Genomic DNA, 18,628 nt, shown 5'->3' with positions numbered 1-18,628 from the left:
CTCTGTGGCGATGTGTTTTGCGGCTGCTATTGCGGGAAACTAGTGCCGTGGGCTGTTAGCACCAGCTTGTGAATGGGGCGATAAATTTATTGCAACTTTTGCTGCGATAAAGTGCCGTTAACTCAGCGATAGTTCCTTGTGAATATGCCCCTATTTTGTTTCTGTAGCTCAGAAAAGACAAACCCTAAAAGGGGAGAAAGGTACTACCTGGGCTCTATCAAGCATAGCAAATATATTAGCTTTGGTGCCCAACACAAAGGTTTGATCCAGTAAAAATGCACAAAAGGCCCTACAATATGCAAACCATAAACAGTTGTTTGTGGTCACTAATTCATATATCAATATTCTTCACGGAAATCAATTTAATATAAAGATATTATTAACGTTTGCGTGTATATCGCATATCAAAAATACCAATATATATAACAGAACCTAAACCAACAAGATACAACAAATTTAGACCAAATAATTTTAATTCCAATACTATAATCAATTGCAGGTACTAAACAAGGGTTAATCCTAGCATATGTTGACTATAAAGACAACCAGCGCACCATGGTTCCACTAGATAATCAATCGTTATTTTAGATCTATCATCAACAACATATTGAGTGTTAGACATAAGATTCAAAACATTTTTTGTTAATTCGTGCTGCCTACATTTGATTGATGATTCAAGTACGTTTTGGGGAGCCCAACTGGTTACGGGGGGCCACTCTCCACAGACTTAAAGCAGGTTATGAATCTTTGATGCTACCAAAACTTCAACTTTGGATTTTCTGAAACAACACAGGGTGGCAACTGGGTGGCTAAGACCAATTAGGGACCAGGCACTAAAATTAAATATTCTGTATTAACCACCCATTTCTGGATCATTGCCAAATATTTATTTGTTTAAATATTTCTATAGCCCAACTGCTGCCTAAAAAACATGTCTTGCAACTGTATCTATCTGTACTAATGCTGAACCGGGAAGAAGACTCACAGGGTGTGGAGCCAGGTCTTTAAAGCTTTGTGAAAAGTTAGAAGGTCCTCAATGTCTCAAAGATGGCACGGGAGGTATTCTAGAGGTGGCTAGCCTATCTGAGAAGATTCTGCCTCCCAACAGGATCGACTTAAACTTTCGGAGGGTCAGCAGATTGGATCCAGCGGAACATAAGAAGCGCATAGGTTGATAACGAAGGAATTTATGTTGAAGAAACATCGTTTTTGTATTGTGAATAGCTCTGTACACAATGCAGAGCGACTTTAAGGTCATCCTTTTATGCACAGGAGCCAGTGTAGTTGACTTAATGCCACAGAAGCTGAAGAACAATATGGCAAAGCTAATGCTATGTATGCTGTGGCATTCTGTATCCATGACAAATGTTTGGGCACGTAATCTGGAGAATCCAAAAGCAAGGAGTTAAAATAGTCAAACCAGCTCTGGATGTCCGCCTGTACTTCCAAGGTCCGTAAAAGACTCGGTTGAAGCAGGTGTTTTTAGCAACACAAAACAGGTGGAAGACTTATTGACTTGATTGATCAAAGAGAGATCTATGTACATTTTGGAATCTCAGATTTCTAACTGCGCACACAGCAGGTAGAGGTGACTTCCCAGACAGAGGCCAGAAGTTAGGGGGGTATGAGTGTGAAATTCTTCCGGGAGAACACCAGAGGATCTCCGTTTTACTTGAGATGAGAAGACTTTACATTTCTGAGCTGCCAAATGTGATTTGATTTACTAGTAAGTCCCTGGTAAAGTGCACCAGGTATGCCCAGGGCCTGTAAATCAAATGCTACTAGTGGGCCTGCAGCACTGATTGTGTCAACCACATGAGTAGCCCTTTAAACATATCACAGACTTGCCACTGCAGTGTTTGTGTGTGCAGTTTTAAACTGCCATTTAGACCAGTCAAGCACACCCACTGCCAGGCTTAAACCTTCCTTTTTATTACATGTAAGTCACCATAACATTAGGCCCAAGGCTGCCCCATGGGCAGGGTGCACTGTATTTAAAAGGTAGGACATGTACTGGTGTGTTTTATAGGACATGTACTTGTGTGTCTTACATGTCCTAATAGTGAAATACTGCTAATTACGTTTTTCACTATTGCAAGGACCATCTCTACCATAGGGTAACATGGGGATTGCCTTGAAATATCCTTTAAGTGTAATTTCCCATTGGGAGCAGGTAGAGATTTGGAGTTTGGGGTCTCTGACCTCACAATTTAAAAGTACATCTTTTGGCAAAGTTGTTTTTTTAAATTGCATGTTTGAAAATGCACTTTTAGAAAGTGGTAATTTTGTAGCTTAACCGCTCTGTGCCTCTGCCTGTCTGTAGACTCCACGTCTGGGTTGGCTGGCAGCTGGGTTGTTTGTGCTTTCACTCTAGACAGTCACACAAAGGGAGCTGAGCTGTGCCTTGCATATCCTGATGGGTCATCACCAGGCTGATGGGCCTTCCTGAGCTAGAGTAGTAGAAGGACCTGACACCTGAATGGAGCTGTGCCTGCCTCCACACAAAGCTGTCTCCACCCCCCTGTAATAGGTCTGGAGCCTGGTCAGGGAAAGGCAGGGTCTTGAGCACTACAAAGACCTTCCTTTAAAGTTTGCCTACTTCAAAGGCAGAAAGGGGTATACTTATTGGACCTCTGACACTCTCAAATCAGAACACTTCTGGTCTGAGGACATTCTGCCAGGAAGAAGAGCTGTGTTGCTGTCAGGAGGGGCTGCCACTTTGCTGTTTGCTTTGCTGTGTTGGCCTGCTGCTGGCTGCTTCTTTCTTGGGCAGTGAAATGACTGGACTTTGCTTTTTACATCCTGCTTTCCAAGTTTCTCCAAGGGCTTAAGTTGAGATTGCCTCCTGTTGGAAGTCTGAGGGATTTCAAAGACTTCATTAACATCTTGTTACCAGCACTAGGACTCTTCTGCTGTGAGTCCTGTGTTGCCAAGGGGTGCCAAAAACAGTCTGGGCCCTTGGAACTGAGTGGTTGTGCTGTAACCTCCAGAAAAGCAAACCCAACGCCGTCCCCTCACCGCGGCCTGCACCGAAGCCGTGGTCAAGGCTCGTGAGGAGCTCGATGCAACGACATCGCAGGCCAGACCTCAACGACAACATCGATTCAAGCCGTCATCAACGCCGCAGCCTGCACCGAAGCCAAGAGCACCGAAGACATCACAGCCCCTGGTGTACCGATGACAGCGCTATCAACTCCGACCTCGTCTCCGACACCGCTGCCTGCACTGTGGCTGAGGGTACCGCTTGTGAAGAGCATGACACATCGCAGCCCCAGGTTTACTGACGACAGCGCTCAGCACCGATGCCGCTGCCTGCACCGAAGCCATGGTACCCACTCATGAAGAGCATGACGCATCGACCGTGATGACATCACAGCCCCTGTCCCTGCGAAGCTCGATTCCCAGCGCATGTGACTCCAAGGCCTCAAAGACTTCCGCTGGACTTTTAGAAGCAGTGCCCGGTGATGCCTCATATTCAAATTTCACTTCATGGCCTCTCCACTTCCGAAGGTACTGTTTTGCGGGTCTGTCCGACACGTGTCACTGAACTGTTGGATTTGTGTTGTTCACAACGCTGCAATAGCCCTGATTGGTGCCATCGACTTCAAGGAACTGTATTTTTAAGTCTGTTCTTGCAAAATTCATATCTTTACTTGTGCATGTTGGATTTTTAGCATTTTGGTCTTGTTTTACTCAGATAAATATTGGCTATTTTTCTAAACTGGTGTGGATTCCTTTTGTAGTGTTTTCACTGTGATACTGTGTATGTGTACAAATACTTTACACATTGCCTCTGAGATAAGTCTGACTGCTCGTGCCAAGCTACCAAGCGGGTGTGCAGGGGTTATCTTAGCTGTATAACTTACTTACCCTGACTAGAGTTATGGTCCCTGCTGGGACAGGGTGTATACCGACTGCCAACTAGAGACCCCATTCCAACCGCTTATTAGCCCTGATGAGGATTCAAAGCACTTTTTATGATATAGCTCCTTTCAGTTACTTCTGAGCGCTATGAATCATATTCGCAAAACCCGCCTACTTCAGCAACCTTTTACAAACTGTAGTCCTTTCATTTGATAGAAGGTTCACATTATACACTGAATCGAGAAAGTCAATTAGGCGGCTCATTCCATGCCCAAACCATTTACTCTGCCATGACATGACTGTTTACTTCTCACATGGTCGGATCTCCCATTGACTGATTGGCGAGGTCCTTCACTGCAATTCTTTCAGGAGCAGATTGGTGCTCAGTGACATCCTACACTCTTTCCTTTCACACTCCCTGTACCCAGCAAAGTTGTTAAATAGTTCACTTTAAAACTCCTCTGACTTTGCAGTCAGAGAAAGAAAAGTAAACACCAACACCATGTTAAAAAACATAAGCTTCAATTTGTCAGAAGACAATTGACCGCTGCTTTTTATGACGCTAGATCTTTGGGACATTTGTGAGACAAAGAGATATTGAAGTTTCAACACGAAACAAATGATCTAATACAGACTAGTGCTGTTTTAATGACATAATATTCTGTCTGATTTGTTCTCCCACTGTGTTGTCTCTTATTGTCATTTTTCATGTAGTAGAATTGTTTTATTTATATGTAATGAATTGTGATGCTGTATGATTCTTGTTTATCCGTAAGGATTTTTAATCATGAGTTTGTATTTCTAATTGTACATACCGGATTTATGTACTCTATGTGATATTTATGGTTTTTTGCACATAATATATCTGTTTTTAATAAATTAATTTATTGTAGTAATCCTAAAGATAATTTTTGGCTGCGACCTTTATATTTTGGTGATATGGGATGTATGGTGAGTGATTGATTGAGCTAGCCAAGTAGGAATTTATTTGACTTTTGTCATACCGGTGCCCCACCTCTTTGGTGTTCAAAAGGCTCCTCTCTCGTTTTTCGAGATATCTTTTTATCTGAATTTACCTCTAAGGTATGCTCACCCTGAACCATGGTCTGTCAAATGATGGTCCTCAGACACCAGAGGGTGCTGTTTCACCTACAACCGCTGGTCGAGAAGGAACTGGACAAGCTGTAATGACTGGATATATTAAGAACGTTCCTAGGCCCACACCATGGGTTTCTCTCATGGTCATTGTAAAAAACCAAAGCAACCTGGCAATATCCGAATCTGTGCAGGTATGCACTTCCCAAATAAAGCCATTAAACATGAAAGGCACATTACACCAACGATGGACCACATTATGGCCATTCTCAATGGTGCCAGGTGGGTTTTGAAGCTTGATCTAAGTGCCAGTTACCACCAACTGCAGCTGGATGAGGACCGTCACTCGATAACAACATTTTTGACATGCCTTGGCCTGCACAGATACAAACACCTTAGCTCTAGAATATCAGCGGAGATATTCCAGAACTCTATCTTTGAGGTCCTGTCTGGTCTAGAAGGCGTAATGAATGTCAGTGATGACATTCTCTTACATTCCACCACAGGAGAACATCCTCAGCAACTGAGAGCCACTCTAAAATGGTTCTCTGATCATGGCCTTACCCTCCAAAGGGAGAAGTGCTTGTTCTTGTTTTTTTGTATGGAGTTTTTTGGGTTATATGTTCACCAAGGAAGGTATCCAAGATGATACCAGGCAGTCACAGGAAATACAGCAGGCTCCCGCTCCCCACAATGATACCAAAGTTTGCAGAATCCTTGGGATATTGATCTACTGTGGCCCTTTCATCAATAAGCTGTCAACCGTTGCAGAGCCACTTAGGGCCCTGAAACAAGGGGATGCCCAGTAAATCTCAGGGCAGAAGAAGAAGACTAATATCAGAAGGTCAAATCAGCACTCCTGAGCAAAACAACAAGTACTTATTTTGACCCCAAACAAAAGACCAAGTTACTTGTGGACACCAGCCCGGTAGGGTTGGGTGCCATTCTAACCCAAGAGGTGGAGCCCGGTAGGTGTTGCCCCAGGCATTTTCGAGTAGGGCACTTACACCATTGGGAGGCAAGGTACGCCCAGATTGAACTGGAAGCCCTGGCCATCAAATGGGTGGGTGGAGATTTTGATCTATACCTGTGAGGGAGGCCTTTCCGGGTTAAAACAGATCATCAACCACTAATACACCTATTCAAAGGCTCCATGTCACACCCTCCCTCCAGAATTGAGCGGTGGGTAATTCAAATGCAGCAATATCAGTTTGAAGTGGTCTACCAGCAAGGATCCCGAAACCTGGCTGTTTTTCTTTTCTGTCACCCGCCAACAGCAGAGGATACAACAAGACTCAATGGAGGTTCCACGGATGAATATATGAGGCTGGTGACACAAGGAGCTTGCCCACGGGCTCTGAGTCTCAGAGACATCAGTCTGGTAACTGAAAGAGATGCTGTGCTGGTAAAAGTCAGGGAGACATGCAAAATGGAGCATGGAATCTGTTTCTGCAGGATGCAAACTAGTGGCATGAGGTGAACAAGGAACAACGGACGCAACTATGGAGAGTCAGGCACAAACTCTGTACTACCCCAGAGGGTGTGGTACTGAGAGACTGCCACATAGTGATTCCAGCTGACTAGGTCCGTCATGTGACAGAGCTAGCGACTGAGGTCATCAAGGGGCTGCCAAAACAAAAAGCTGTCTCAGGGAGAAGGTGTGGTTCCCATGTCTGGAAGCAGTAGTGGATAAGCTTGTTCAAAAGTTTGAGATGTGTCAAGTAACCAGCAGTCCTGAAGCCCTAGTGATCACAGAAGGAAGGAGCAACATTCCTTGGCAAAAGGTTAGTTTTGATTTTGGCAGTTTTCCTGATGGGAGCCTAACAATAATACTGGTGGATAGTTATTCCAAGTACCCGGTTGTGGAAGTAGTGGAGTTGACTGCCTTCAACGATGTATGTTCTGCCCTTGATAACATCTTGGCGCTCTTTGGGCTACCATAGGAGATCAGGATGGATAACAGCCAGCCATTTCAAGGAACTGAATTTGGTGAGTCTTTGCTACATCTTGGGATATAACACAGGCACACCACTCCCCACAGGCAACAGGTATATAGAGATGTGGAACGCTTTAGGCAGACTTTGAACTAAGCCCTATGAATTGCTGTACATGAACGGTCCAAACCTGATATGGCCCTCACCAGTTTCTCACAAGAGTACAGGGGCACTCCTCCCTTGCATCAGAAGATGTTCACCATGGGCTCTGATGATGAAAAGACATAGGCAGGAATGGAATCCAGGGGCGGAGTAGTTAGTTAATACTTTATTCGAGTTCAAAATTCATGAAGTCATAAAAGCAACAAGTTCATTACAAAGACAAAGATAAAACACAAAGCAGTTATTGTAAAAACATGCGAAGTATCCTAAAAATTAATTAAACTTTTCCTTTTCCTTAAAATACTTTTTAAAAAGCCCTGCATAATTGATACACAGTATTCATCACTTAGAGAGACTAAAAACAATAAGGCAGGGCGGCATTGTCTCCATGAACCATGTTTTTTTAAGAGTGGCTTGATCCATCTTGATCGTTCCAACGAATAAAATTTACAAAAACAAATTACATGCAGAGAGGATTGGGAAGACAAGTTATCGCACGGGCAGTTACAAAGATTTCTAGCCCAGTCATTTACAGCGGGAAAAGTAACTAGACGGAAGAAGATGTCGAACCTAAGTCTAGTTAATAGATAACGGTCAAAGCCCTCCTGACACCAGATTAGATAAGGCTGGATAGTATAAGAGACTAGGGTACATTGATGTTGCATAACCAGGTTCCTATTTAGTTCTACACCTAGTCTAAGAGATTCAACATGATACCAGCACAACTCCTTCAGGTCCTTTCTGGTAATCCTGCACATTGACTCGGGTTGGTGACAAAACTCAGGTCTTCCAAGGTCCCTAGTAAAATTGCAAATGTACTTCAGCCAGGGTATCCTGAAGGCCCTATCCAGCCCCATACAATCTTTGATAATATTTCTGTTTAACATTAGGTCCGGTGATGTCCAAATTCTGTGCCAGAGCAGAAATGGTTGGATACTAATCAGGTCACTCACATAACGTACACCCAGCTCTGCATGACAATTAAAAACAGGGGAGCTAACCGGGGTTGACAGAATAAATCTCAGAAATGCATTCTCTACCTTTTGTATTGAGGAAGAGTTATGGATCCCCCAGATACCTGCCTCATATATAGCAGTGCCGATACACTTTGCCTGATAGATTTTTAAGAGAATCACGGGTGGTCTCTTCCCCAGTTTTTTCGAAAAGGACATAAGTGCAGCAGTGGCTTTCTTTTTTTTTTTTTCTTTTCTTTTTGAAAAACCTTTATTGCACATAAAAATCAATACAAACATGGGCCTACAACCACCAGGGCCGCTAATATGTACATGTTCAACAACATCAAGGAAGCAATGGGCCCCCTGGGGCTCAGCCGAGTACTGAGTGCACCTCAGAAGTTATCCGGAGACATAAATTTTAGAAATACAAACAAAAAGGAAAAATAAAATAACACCAAAAGACAAGGCGGAAATCATCGAAAAAGAGGCGTCTAACCACGGCTGGGGGACCACACAGTACCAACTCCACCCTCGGGTGGTCAATGAGGATAATCAAGGGGGAGGTGGGGGCGACGGGAGAGCCACAACCATCTACAGGTGAAATGCAATAGTCCTGGAACCTCAGGATCAGGGGGACAAGGCAGCATCCGATGAGTCCACGAGGGGGGGTGTGCAGATGTTCCCACGGTACGCGTTCCACTGGCCCCAAATTCTACCCCACGCCCCCGGCTTGCCCCGGGCCACATACACAGTCTTCTCTCTGCACATGCACCAGTCCATGTTCTCCTTCCATACTGACACAGTGGGAGGCCGCCGGGAACCCCAAAGCTGTGCGATGTCCCTCTTAGCAACCATGTTCCCAAGGGCCGCCCACCGAGTCTGAGCCGCATTATAATCGTTAGGCTCCCACACGTTCAGCACACATCGGCGAACCTCAGGAAACAGGGCGACCCCAGTGACACATTCCATGACCGCATGCACCCGGCGCCAATACTCCGCAACCTTAAGGGCACTCCCAGAGAACATGGAGAAAAGTGGCGCTGAGCCCACAGCCGGGCCTACAGAGCCCGTCTTCAGAGAAACCCATCAGAACTAAACGAGGGCCCGTCACGTAGACACGGTGGAGAATTTTAAGCTGGACAAGACGGAGACGCGCAGGTATAGCCACCTCCTTAGGGGAGGACAGCGCAGACTGCCAGTCCTCGTCGTCCAGTTCCACCCCATCCCCGATCCACGCCTCCCGCAGACGCACGAGGAGATCCGCCCGAATGTTTATTAGTTTTTTATAGATAAGGGAAATAGTACTGTCGGGCAAGTGACCGTCGAGTATGCGGTCCTCGAGTGGCGAAGACACAGGGACTGCAGTCCCCGCCCCGATGGCCGAGAGCAAAGCAAGGCGAACCTGAACGTACCGAAAGAACTCCCTCTCACTCAATTCGTACTCACTCTGCAGCGCAGCGAAGGATTTAACCGCACCCTTCACCCAAAGGTCACCTACTCTGCTGATGCCAATCGTGTCCCAACGCTCGAATCCCTTCGTCGTCCAGAGGCTTCCCAATCTGTCAGACGCAAACAAGGGGGTCGCGCCCGTCAAGCGATCATTCCAGCCCATGGCCACATTCGCAGCCTTCCACAAGCGTACTGCAATCTTAGTGGGACCGGTTAAGGTCCTCCCAGCCAATCGAGAGTAAAGCGCTCTGTTAAAGTTGCCACCAGGCAACAAAAATCTATCCATTTCGAAAGCCGGATTCGGACCAGGTGAGTACGTGGCATGGTTAATAGCAGATAGCTGGGAAGCCCAATAGTACCTCCTGATGTCCGGGAGCGCGATGCCCCCGTCGTACCAGGGGAGAGTAAGTTTTGCAAGAGCAATACGTGCACGACCGCCCCAAACAAGTCTCCTTTGTAAGCTCTCTACTTCTCGGAAGTAGGCCGCCGGAATAATATCAAAGGAGTTCTGAAGTGCGTAAAGAAATCGGGGAAGAGACATCATTTTAAAAAGTGCCGCGTGACCGAGGGGAGACAAGGGAAGCTTACGCCAGCGGGCCACGTCTAACCTCAATCTCCGAAGTAGAGAGAGGAGATTATGCTCGTAGCGGACAGCAGGATCCAATGAGACGTACACCCCCAGGTACGTAAAGCCGGAGCTGGACGCCTTAATGGGAAAACGAGAAGGCAAGAGAGGAAAGCCACCGGATATAGCATAGAAACAAGATTTGGACCAGTTAATGATCAAACCAGAGTTCTTGCCGAAGGAAGTGAGGATGTCAAAGAGCACATTGAGTGACTTACGTGGTGAGGTGAGGTACAAGAGAATGTCGTACGCGTACAACGAAACACGATCCTCGAAGCCAGGGGCCCACTGGATCCCTCTTATCGACGGTTCCCAACGGAGCCAAGCAGCGAGCGGTTCCAAAGCTAACGCGAAGAGCAGGGGAGACAACGGACACCCCTGCCTAGTGCCCCTCCCAAGAACGAAGGGCCGGGAAACCCTTCCATTAACGACCACCTGTGCCAGCGGGGCAGCGTATAAGAGTTTAACCCAATTAATAAATCCCGCCCCGAAGCCAAACTTTGCCAGGGCGGCCCAAAGATACGGCCATTCTATCGTATCAAAGCCCATCGTGGCGTCCAAGGAAACCAAGATGGCCGGCTCTGAAAGATATTCCGCCCTTGCAAGTACGCCATGTAGGCGCCGCAAGTTAAGGGCCGTATTCCGGTGCGGGATAAAACCGGATTGGTCCGGATGCACCAGATCGCAAATAACAGTAAGCAGGCGGTTCGCAAGAACCTTGGCAAGGATTTTCGGCTCTGCATTCAGCAGAGAAATAGGCCTATATGAGGCGCAACGGTCCCGAGGCTTACCGTCCTTGGGAATCACGACGATAGTGGCCAGGCGTTGGTCATCAGGGAGAGAGCCGAGTTCAAGCGACTCCGAGAACATACGACGGAGAAATGGCGCAAGTTTATCCGGTTGCAGTTTATAGAGTTCAATCGGGAGTCCGTTGGGGCCCATAGCCTTGCCTGAGCGAAGGGAACGAATCGCGGTTGCAATCTCGTCAACCGAAAGTGGGGCATCCATCTGCTCACGCTCCTCCACCGACAAGCAGGGCAAAGCAGTATCCTTCAACAAGTGACGAGAGTCAGCCTCATCTCTAGTAGACACCGGGGAGTACACAGCACAGAAGTAGTCCGCAAAACACTCCACAATCTCACCAGGGTCAGTCACACTCACTCCCTCTGACGTCTGAAGCACGGGGACCACTCGATTCACTCTCTCCTTCTTATCAAGCCAAGCAATCAATTTACCCGCCTTATCCCCAGCATCATACAGTCTACCCTGCTGTTCCCTATACATTGTCCGAGCAGCATCCATAACAAGGGACTTATATTCGAACTGCTTCAGGCTGAGGGCATGGAGCCCGTCCTGAGTGACACCCATCTCCAAGGCAGCCTCCAACCCCGATATCTCAGCCTCCAATGCAACCACCTCCCCGTTCTTAGCTTTCTTGGCCTCCACGATCAGGGATAGGGCGTGTCCTCGGAGGACCGTTTTGAAGGCCTCCCACAGGGACACTGAGGACAAGACGGACCCCTCATTCTCCAGAAAATACTGATCAAGCGACTTAATGAGACCCTTGCGAATATTGGGGTCACGCAAGTACCAGGGGTTAATGGGGGCGATCCGCCCGGCGGATCGCATCCCGGTGTCGAAGAGGAGCCACAATGGGGAATGATCGGAGATGCCCCGGGCCAGGTGCTTAACCTCCCGGACCCGGGTGGTCTGGGTCGCGGGCATTAGAAAATAATCTAGTCTGGAAAGACTCCCGTGGGCCCCGGAGTGGAATGTGTACTGACTCTGTGTCGGATGTATCAACCTCCAGCAGTCCACCAGACCGAAAGTGTCCAAGAACCCGCCGAGCCACGCCTGGGCGGCAGAGAGGGCCCTGGGAGGGTAACGATCTAACTCGCCAGAAATCACGGAATTAAAATCCCCACCCACAATCAGGAGACTATCAGGAAGTTCAAGTAACATACGACCCACATCAGAGAAAGTGGAGGTCTGGAGGCCCGGGGGAACATAGACCGAAACCAATAAAAGAGTTTGCCCCTCCCACCGCCCAGTCAAAGACGCATAGCGCCCTCTATCATCAAGAGTAACTTTGTCAATCTCAAGCGGGAGGGAAGAGCGCAGTAAGATGCCCACCCCTCTGGAGCCAGTGGTGAAGCCAGAGTGTGCGACCAGTCGCTAGCCCCCCCTGTTCATAGCATGACATACATTTCCCACCAAGTGCGTCTCTTGAAGAAATACCACATCAGGGGCCAATCGACGCAAATATTGCAACACAACCCCACGTTTGATACGGTCCCCCAATCCGTTGACGTTCCAAGACATCAGTTTCAACCCTTCCCCCTCATCCCAACACAAGAAGCTGGAACCCCCGGGCACGCAGCCAGACACCTGAAACTGAAAGAAAACAATAACACCGCCTTGAAAAGAAAAAACACACAACCCATCCACCACTGCCACCCTCCCACCCCCACACCATTGCCACCCCCCCCACCCTGCACCCCTGCGGACTATACAGCCCCCCCAACTTGCAGTGTGCCTATCGCCCTAACAATCCCATGCTACAAAAAGACCCTAGAGGAGGAAAGGGACCCGTCCCCGCCCGCACCCAGACGAAACATTAATAGACAAAATATACAATTGAAGTAGAACCTGGCTGAGCACAGAAGGAAATGTCAAAGTGGAGGACCAAGAATTATTCCTGCAGAGGCCCACCGCCCTCGGCACCGCCAGTACGCCCAGTTCGGTCTCCCAGTTCCGGCAGGGTCACCAACCAGTCACTCACTGTGTCGGGGCGTTCAAAGAAGAGAGTCCAATCTTCATATTCCACACAAAGCCTGGCAGGGAAAAGCATAGAGTATTTGATGTCCAGATCTCGAAGACGGCGCTTCACCCCCTGAAAGCTCATTCTCTGTTTCTGAACGAGTTGGGTGAAGTCTGGGAAGAGGTTGACGGAGGAATTCTCATATTTGACTGGCCCGTGCACCCTCGAGGCCTGCAGGATTGCATCCCGGTCTCTGTAATGAAAAAGTTTTGCAATGATAGGCCTCGGGGGAGCGCCTGGTCGAGGCCTACCGCCCGGGACACGATGGGCACGCTCCACGGCGAAGAACTTGCTCAGGCCGGAAGGAGCAAGATGATTGAGGATGAGATCCTCGACCATAAGGTCCACCGGACGATTGTTGGAAGTCTCCGGTACACCTATGACACGGATATTATTGCGTCGTGCCCGACCTTCGAAATCCTCCAGCCGCCGGGACATCGCGTCGTTTGCAGACTTTAGATCGCCTAGAGTTGCCTGGAGGTCTGATACATCCGTGACAAGAGTGGATGTCCTCAAGTCCAGCGATTGAACCCTCTCGTTAGTCTTAGAGAGATCCGCCCGGATTAACGTAACATCAACTGCAACCGCGTCAATTTTACGGGCCAGAGCCTCGTACTGCTGGGCGATGGTCTCCCTTATGCCGTTGATGGCGCCCATAACGTCCTGCAGCGACAATCCCGTGGGGACGGACGGACCCCCACCGGAGTCCTCCATGACGGCACCCGCCGGCCCGGGGGTCCCTTTACCCTGGGTATAGCAATCCATGATGTTACTCTGGACCGGTCCTCCGCACAGGGATGTCTTGGTCTTCCGTTTCTCGGGATCCCCCTTGCCCCCCATGTTGGGCGATGCTCACCGGTGGGGTCCAACCGGACCGATAGCAAAGGGGCACCAGCAGATCAGACACAGACTGTCCGAGAGCCCGCTCGGGAGAGTGGAGAAAAAGGGCCCAAATCAGTCCAGTACCAAGGTCGGAGGACGCCCCAGCCGTGCAAAGTAGCTCCTCGATCAGGACATGCACAAGTGCAAAAGCGAAACTGAAAGTGGGGGCGCGGTCATTGGCAAGGCTCCGATGCCGTTGTTGTTCAACTACTCCCCGGCCCCACGATTCACCAAAGCACCGGGCACAGCTCCCAGGTGGGCCTCCAAAATGCAAGACGCTGTATTTCAGGTCTCCCCGGTCCGATTTTCGTTCTGAGAAGAGTTATGGGTTCAGCCAAGGTTCATCTTCCAGAATCCGTCCACAAATTCAGGATAATGTCAAGATAAGTTGCGAGGAGCGGCAAGGGTCTGGGGAGCCCTGTGCTCACGCGACCATCTTGGATGCGCGCGAAGTTCCTCCTCCCGCAGTGGCTTTCTTAAATATCAAAGTACTATTTCTAATGGCAGGCCCCCAGGACCCTGTTTCTTCAAGGACTACACCCAGGTATGAGAAAGTTTTAGTTGAGGCAAGTTTCTCCTTCCCAACAAACAAACGACACTCTTTTTTCTTTGATCTGCCACAGGTCATTACAAATGAATTGGATGCGTTAAGTTTTAGCCCCCTGTTATCCATAAAATTTAAGTAGGTGTCCAGAGCAGTTTGAAGACCTCTTTGAGTCCGAGACATGATCACTGCGTCGTCTGCATATAAAAGGGACGCGATTTGATGCTGGTTAACCTAGGGAGAATCGCGTACCACAGCAACTAGCTCCTTTTCTAGGTCATTAATGTACAGATTGAACAGAAATGGGGCGAGTACACACCCTTGTCTCACTCCCCTTTTTACATGAAAAGGCTTGGAGCATTTACCATTGGTGCCGTATCTAACTTTCGCTCTGGCCCCAACGTACAGTTGTCTTACAAAGGAGATAAGTACTTCGTCCACCTTCAAGTCCCTCAGGATCTGCCATAAACGATTGTGAATAACACAATCGAAAGCAGCGCTTAAATCTACAAACACTACAAAGAGTTTGCCTTCTTTGGCCTGGGTGTATTTTCCTGAGATTAAGGTAAAGTTAAGGACCTGTTCCAAGGTGCCACATCCCTCACGAAAGCCATATTGTACCGGGGATAAAATGTTAGCCTCTATAGCCCATTGTTGTAGGCGATTCAGAATAACACGCCCAGTGATTTTCATAAAGGAATCCAGTAGGGATATAGGGCGATAACTGGAGGGTTTTTCTCGGTCCCCTTTTTTGAATATAGGTATGATTATAGAGTCTGCCCAGGTATCAATAAAGCCCCGCTCGCAGCTAGCTTCCAATACACGCATGAGTAGGGGTGACCAGAGCTCAGGCTGATATTTGAAAAGATCTATAGGGACGCCGTCTATGCCTGGCGCTTTGTTGCCCCTACTCTGGGTGATGGCGTCAGAAATTTCATTAACAGTAACAGCTAAGTTGATCGGTGTAAAGTTACCCACGTTTTGTTCCTGGGTAACAGTCTCCAACTCTACCAGTTTATCTTTCCCTCCTGGGTTGTAGACCTCGGCAAAGAAATCTATCCATGCATCTTCTGTGATAGCCACTTCCATTCTAACAATTTTACCTGATGAAAAAAATGGAGCCTTGACAGCTAACCAAAAGGCAGAGCAGTCCCTTTCCAAGGACGCGTTGTACAGACTTAGCCACGCGTCATTCTTAATTTCGCGTTTACGTGACTTTCTGGCCTGATTATATTCATGTCTGAGAAGCCTAATTTCAGATACGTTTCTTGGGTTTTTTCTTAGAGCATACTTTAAGAGAGTGTGAGCCTTAGTACAGGCGGAGTCAAACCACCCTTTACTACTTACTTTCCCCTCTTTAAAAGGACGTTGGAGGACCTCTTTAATAGTCTTAGTGATGTTTGCAAAAGAGTCCAGGACGTCTATTTGTGATACTTCTTCCTGGAGGCATACATTAATAGAGGTTAACTCCTGTTTGATGATATTTCTATTAGTAGCCTCTGGGTTGATCTGTGACCATCTAAGGGCGTACCCATTCAAACTGCTTAAAGTGCAGTTTGTTGTCCAGGCTAATTTCTCTACCGAAGGACGATCTATTTTGCAGGGGAGCTGAATACAGAAACTAAGTGGGAGATGGTCGCTCACCCCGATTGTGTGTGTAGCAAAATCTGATAGCCAGCGTGAGTGAGAATTTGTGACGGTGATAAAATCGATCAGCGTACCAGACCCTCTCCCCACGTACGTTGAGCTAAACTCCACCATGGGCCTACAGAGCAAGTTGACAAAACCCAGATCGAATGTGGCCATCATGTCATTAAATGAATCGCCCCCTGCTATAGTGGGCAAAGTGGGGTTGATATTCAGATTTATAATTTTCCTGATCGCCACACCCACTCAAATACTGTTTACACAGATGGTGGTTGAAATCACCTCCCCAGATGATGATTGAATCCCTTAAAGATTTGTCTACTAGGACCCTTAGTTCCTTAATAAGGGTATATATCATACCATTTACAGAGCCCTTCTCAATGTTGTTATACATGTTGATAATAATAATTTCCACCTTGGGGGACACCCGGATTAGAGTAATTTGATAGTAGCTACATAAGGCCACCGAACTTGATGATAATATCTCCAGCAAATTAGATAAATAAATGGTCAGGCCACCTTTACTCCTCCCAAAGTTAGAGGATCTAGCAGGTTGATGGTAGGTTTTATACCCAGTAATATGGATGGCATCAAGAGACCAAGTCTCTTGCAAGCATAAAATATCTATGTCCTTGATAAAGTCAATCCATATAGGATTGTCTATCTTGGAACGGAGACCTGCTACGTTCCAGAAAGCAATCCTGGTCCTTTTCTTAGTTACAACCCCCGATTGTTCAGACAGATTAATTGCCTTCGGTTGAACAACTACACTGTTGTTACTTTCGGATCAGAAATGACAGCAGTCTCAGTTGTTGGGCGTCAGTCGACTCCATCTAGTCCGCTCAAAACAGAGAAGCGATTGACCCCTTCAAAGCTTTGATATTGCCCGTCATTCCCTCTCCACATCCGGTTAGGGAACATTTTTCTAGGATAATTCCATCCTGGGCTTAGAGGGGTGCAATAGCTCTTCCTGCCCCCGTACGCAATAACCTTACTTGGGTTTGGTCTGTTCAGCTCCCTATAAAAATAATCAAGTGGGAGGATCTAAATGCCCTTCGATTGTGGCTTGGCGTTGAATATGGACTCATCAATGATTTGTCTGACCAGAGTGGGACTATTAAAATTGAGTATAACACAATCCCCAGCTCTATTCTTCCTGGTTCTGCCAATCCAGGACACTCTACGTACCATTATAATATCTTTCCAGGTGTTATTTCCTACCGAAGTATTCTTTGTGATCCAGTAGATCACCTTATTTTTTCATTGGCCAAAGTCCTCTTTTACGCCCTTACTCAAAACAGGGACGTTTGCGAGCACTACAACTGAGGGTGAACACGCCGGTGGGAGATCAATGACTGGTAAAGAGACCTGCTCGTCCTGACCAACCGGCGCAGTCTCCCCCTTAGAAATTTCGCTAGTTTGTGGGGGTGTGATGGTAAGTGTTGTAGTTTCGGAAGCTTTGGTTACAGGGGCTTTCGAAGGTAAGGTAATAATACTATCGTCACCTGGGGGGGCTACGACTGGAGGGAAGACTATACCATGGGGGTCTATGTTGTTACAGGGCACTGGCTTAGTGCAGTTGTTGGGCTTGGGTAATGTAATGGAGTCGAGCCTGCGTGTGTTATCGTTGGCTAGTTCACCCAGGGCGTCCAGCTTCCCGTTGATGATTCTCAATCTCTCGATGATAGGTAGGGTAAAGGATCGCAATAGGTGAGTTAAATTTGAAAATGATATCACTGCTTCCTCATCCTTCCCTTTAATTATGGCTCTACTATTTAAATCTGAAGACTGGGGACCTGAATCAATCGGGGCTTGAATATTCCTTTTAGGTATTTTAAGGGATTTCTTAGGGAGCGATATACTCTAGGTGCCAGCCAACTTTAGTAGTTTTGGTTTCCTGCCTGCTTGACATACCCCACCCCTCTTCCTTTTGCCCTTCAGATTAGTGCTAATTGGGGCCACTTCAATAATGGCTTCAAGGTCGGCAGAATCAACAGGCTGTAAACTTTTCCTGGGCTCAATAGGGTAAAAACCCTCAGACGAGTCAAGACTACAGGAAGAAATATTCAGCGTAGACACAACTTCCTCCCCAAGTACATCTTGTTTCTCCAGGACAGTAGAGCAGCGTGGAAAAAGGGTATTCGAGTCTGTCCTGGCCGGTGACACTGCATTATTTATGTCACCTAAAGAGGAGCGTCTGACATTTAAGAGTTCCAATGACAAGCGCTTTTCGGTCAGGGCAATCTCCCTACCCACAACATCGGCTGCTCTCAGGAAGAAATCATCTAGGGTGCCAGTAAGTCTTCCCCCAGCGACAGCCGGTGTTAGGCGGCGCTTCCCCTCATTTTCAGCCATGAGTGTCATACTCTTTCGCAGTTGCAAATATCTGGTTGGTCTTACCGTGGGGATGTGGACCTCAGGGGAATGGCACAGCCCGGCCTCGACCTGCCTTGGACGGCCGTAGACGGCCGGCCCTTTGCCCGGGCTTAGCCCGGCACCGCCCGCGCGCGTCCCGCGACGCGGGGGGTGAAGCTGTTTTTGTAGCGCCTTCAGGCGCGAGATGCTGTAGGTCCGCTTCCGCTTCCGGTGGGCAAAGGAGCCTGGGAGATTAAGTTTCCTGCTCCCTCCGCCCTACAGTCGCCGATGTCA

This window comes from Triturus cristatus, chromosome 2_2 (genome assembly GCF_964204655.1).
Source record: "Triturus cristatus chromosome 2_2, aTriCri1.1, whole genome shotgun sequence".
Classification (NCBI taxonomy): Eukaryota; Metazoa; Chordata; class Amphibia; order Caudata; family Salamandridae; genus Triturus; species Triturus cristatus.
Note: the sequence above shows the minus strand (reverse complement) of the source record.